The sequence below is a fragment of the Gavialis gangeticus genome, unplaced genomic scaffold, assembly GCF_001723915.1.
Source record: "Gavialis gangeticus isolate Ggan-Ray unplaced genomic scaffold, GavGan_comp1, whole genome shotgun sequence".
NCBI lineage: Eukaryota > Metazoa > Chordata > Crocodylia > Gavialidae > Gavialis > Gavialis gangeticus.
Window position 1 is genome coordinate 85593301 of NW_017729033.1, and position 4567 is coordinate 85597867.

General features: G+C 48.3%; 1 pseudogene; it reads left to right on the forward strand.

The window, feature by feature from the left end:
* Nucleotides 1-2530: 2530 nt before the first annotated feature.
* On the forward strand, nt 2531-4163 carry LOC109303668 (annotated as a pseudogene).
* Nucleotides 4164-4567: the final 404 nt, after the last annotated feature.

A 4567-nucleotide genomic window follows, 5' to 3' on the forward strand; every position in this document is an offset into this window, starting at 1 on the left:
GCAGCAGCAAGGGGGAAGGTGGTAGAGAGGCATGGGGCAAGGGGCAGGTAGTAGAGAGGGTAGCTTGACCATGGCCTCTTCCCCCACCCCCATACCTTGCCCTCCTGTTGTTTTCCTCACCTCTGGTGTCTGGCCTTCCTGCAGTTTGCTCCTCCTGCCTTCCTCCCTGGTGTCTTCTCAACCTACTTGCCTTCTCCCTGCTCCCCAGCAACATACCCCCAACAGTTGCCTGACCCCCTCCCCTACTGCTGCATGCTGCACTTCCAGGTGCCTCCATGGTGGGTCCTGTGCTGCTTCTTGGCTCCGTGCTAAGCCAGGGAGCCATGAGTGATTCAGCATGGACTCATGGAGCAGTAGGACCCAGAGCGAGGCCAGGAAACAACAAGGGAATCTGGACTGTCCTGGCTGTACACTGATTTCCTTGCCACTCCTGGCTCTACTTAAGGTCATACAGGGAGCTGGGAGGAAATGGGTGTGGAGCCAGGGAGCAGTGCAGGACCCTTCATACTTGATTCTAAGATGAGGCTTCATTTTCCCCATGTTTTATGGGGGAAAAAAACTCATCTTGGAATCCAGTCAATATTGTACATTCCCTTTTATAATACCCAGAGATTGGTCAGAATACTGTATCTGGATTTTCAGGTCCTGAAAGTGAGCTATGTTTTCTTTACAAGATTTCAGAGGCAATGCCCTTCTGTATATTGTGGTTTGGTTCAAAACATATTATTGTGGCAGGTTAACAAATGTAGCCAAAGTGGAAAGCAAAACAAAATTCATGTCTGCTAGAGACAGATAAAGTGTACTCTTAGATGCAGCTGTATACTGACTATGGGGTTTAATCTCTAATAACATACTATATCTCTGCAATTGGGTGTGATCATCCAACGGGTATGGTGTCTTGCTATTAATTCAGAGGCCTGTGTTCAAGTCCTACATGAGATGTACCAAATACTTCCCCTGCTCAACCTAGCTGTAAATGGGTACTAGGGCTGTGTGAAACAGCACTGTTTTGTTTTGACTTCCATTTTGCTGTTTCAGCAGGACAGCATTTCATTTCAAAAGCACTGTTCTGTTTCATTTCGTCGAAACTGTTTCGCTATTTCGATGCTGTCTCGATGTTTTGCCCACAGGCTATAGTGGGGAAGCAGAAAGCTGCCTATAACTTTGTAATTTCTTACCTGATTAGGATGAAACTTGCAGGAATGGCAGCCCTTTCTGAGGCCATGGAGCCTGCCAGGTTTCAAGGAGATAAGTGAAGGGGTTTCTGGGAAACTGCACCTCAAGCTGCTGACAAGCAAAACTTGTGATATATGTGACTGTGTGTGTGTGTGTGTTAAGGCATGCCCTCACTGGCAAAGGGGCCTCTTTGTGGCATGGTAGCGTGCCCTGATAAGGGCTCCTCCTCCCCTACAGCCTCATCTCAGTCCACCACTTTAAATGACAACAGGTAAAATAATAACTTAGTTACGAGCAGCACAGTAGCACCAGCAGCATTTCAGGCAGCCAAACTGTGACAGAGCCTTTCTTTCCTGTCTTGCAGGAGCTTCTTCTCTAGCAGCTGCCAGAGAATTCTTCCTGCTAGCCCCAGCCCTGGGGCTTAGATGTGCCCAGGGCCCTGCGTCCTTCCATTTAGCTGCTAGGGGTGTTGGTCTAAGGGCATGACATTGGCAGACAAGGTCCTTTGGGTCAATTTAATCTGGTATCTTTTAGCAAACCAACTGAATAGTTATAGAAATATATCTTAGCAAGTTTTCAGATTGAAAAACCCTTTGTCAGGCTGAGGAAGCACCTGCAGTTTCTGCATGTGCTGTTCCTGGATGGAAAGGAATAGTAAAGAAGCCAGAGGCTGGCATGAAATGCAGGCAAGAAATCCAGTCCTTGAAAATGGAAATGGAGGCATCAGGGTGTGAGGGACAGGGCTGGGGTGGCAGGCGGGGAGGAGGATGTAGCAGCTCAGGTAGAAGTGGAGAGGTACCTGGGGAGTCAGCTGTCTGGTAGGTTTTCATGTGTCAGAATTCCGTTGTCTATATTGAGTCCATGAGTTTCTGTACCTAGGAAGCTGATGGAGTGCAGTTGTGAAAAGTCTCTGCACATGTTCTGTTTGAGAGTCCAATATTGAAACATTCTTTGCTACAGATTTCTACCCATGCTAGTGATGCTGCTGTTGCCTGGGATCTCTGGAGGGAAAGTCATGTAAGAACTGAGGATTATCATCTATAACATCTGTCTACAGCAGTGGCATTGCATAGGAGGTGTATGGGGGTGGATGTTTACCCCCTGAGAGTGCTGGTGCACCCCCTGACAGGCAGCATGCCCCACTTAGCACTCCTCCTTGGGCAGGGGGAGCAGATGGGAGCACTGGTGTCCCCCCTGCGAGCTCTGGCCAGGGAGTGGGGCACTCAGTGGAGCCCCGCTGGCACTTTTGGGAGCACCGCTTCCTGGTCAGCATGATTGGCTGCTTGCGGCAAGTGGGGGGGGGGGGGCAAATGCCCTCCCCCCCCTGCCCTGACTCAGGTGGCACCAGTCGCCCATGGTCTACAATAACAAACTGTTTTGTGGCCACTATTTTGCAGGAGTGGACTGGAAACTCCTGCTTACCCTTGTTGTCCCCTTGTTCCTCCTCCTTTTTCTCCTTCCAGCCAGTGCTTTCTCCATCAACTATTTATACAAAGAAGTTACTAAAAGTATGAAGAGACTTTGGTATGAAAAGATTGGGGATGATGGGGGTCCAATCCTGCTGCTAATCCCCTGCAAGTCTTCCTAATAGCAACAGCAGGCAGGGAGGCAAAGATGCTTGGCACTTAGAATGGCTGAGCCAGTCAAACAGGATGCTCCAGCGTACTCCTTGCCATCTGCATTGCTGGAACAGCACACTCATTGCCTTGGCTTTAAAAAACATCAAAGAAATAAACATCCCTCTAACCTGCAAATCTCAATCCCCACTAGATTTTTTCCTATCTAAGGCCTCTGCCATTGGTTCTTGAGAACAAGCCTTAATGAGGAATAATTCTTTGTGGAAGAGCTGGAATCACAGAAGAGGAGGAACAATCCCAGAAACAACATATCACCAGCAGCTTCTCTCCTTTTCTGGTCAGAGGAGGAGGACAACAGCAGTTTCACCCTACATTGAATGCCTCGGTTCCCAAAGAGAGACCCAAACTGCTGAGTGTCCGGCGTGAGTCAGAAAGGGTTGGAGTCCAGCTCTGAATCAGGAGTCTGCCTTTCGGACAGCTCCTTCTTGGGAGACTCTAGATATCCAACAGAAGGATATGAGCAGTATAATGTGGACACGGACAGGAGAAACAAGAGGCCTTCCTTCAGCTGACTGTGCTGACAGAGGGTCTTCATTTTAACCCTTCCTCTGAAGACCCACATCCCCCTGCAAGGGGCTACCTTTACCCTGACCTGGAGAGGATTCCCATCCCTGAGCACATAGTTTGCTTGAAAGTATGAGTCTCTGAGGACTCCAGTGAGTTCCCGCTCCAAGACATTGGCCTTCAGACTGTATAGTTTGCAGAGGACGAGGATATCTCAAGTGACTGTGACAGCGAGACAGACTTTCTGGCCACATACTCAGTAGGAGGAACACCACCTCCAGCCAGGATGCTAAGGGAGAATTTTTGAAGCTGGGACATGGGGAAAGCATGGGACCATGGAGGAAAAGAACTACCAAAAGCTTAAATTCCAGGGCTATCAGCAGGTGTATTATATATCAAGAAACTGATGGCATCATGGGGAGGAATGAAAGGACAAGCATTTGTCAGCCTGTGCCTGTTTCTGCATCACTACCCAGACAAGATAGCTTCTACTAATGTCTGTCCTATCAGGTGCTACAGCTCCAATTGCAAAAAAGGTGTGCTTTCACTGCCAGTAGCTAACACCCATTCATCATCCTGCTGCAGAAACCCTGTGGTCATAAGTTACTGCGATTTTACTGCTAGGCAAATAGGGTAAACTCAAACATGGGTGGTGATGATCTCACAAATCTCTCTTGCAGCAAACACTGCAGGTGCCTTGCCATCCCATTGGAATTTATGGTGAGATATGGATCGTGTATTAATTATCTCTCTGTAAAAACACTGGTGTACCAGAAAAAGCAAAGTCTGAGACAACCAGCCCATGCTGGCAACGTGGCAGGTTTCAGTCACGTGTGGTTTGGGACCCAAGCTGATCTACCCGCAGTTGCTCACCTGGCTGTGTGAAGTTATTCCCCCTCCTTGGGAGCAAACATAAGGGTTGAAATTTGTCTCCTTCACAGGCATTTTGCCCCGTTTGCTTTCTGTGGCATCGGGAGAAACTTGTGGGTGCCCTGTGTCAGAACAGAGAGGAAAAATCGAGGTTTATTTTTGTTGTTTTTTCATAGATTCATAGATGTTAGGGGCTGGAAGGGACCTTACATGATCATTGGGTCCAGCCCCCTGCACTTGGCCAGGAAAGACTGCTTTATTTTGGTTTGTATAAAAATACACGTGTTGGAGGTGAAATTCGTCTCTCTGAGCAGAGAAGCTCAGTGCTGCTATGGATTGCATGATAACTGCATGTTTGCATTTACCCAGCCAGCCCAACT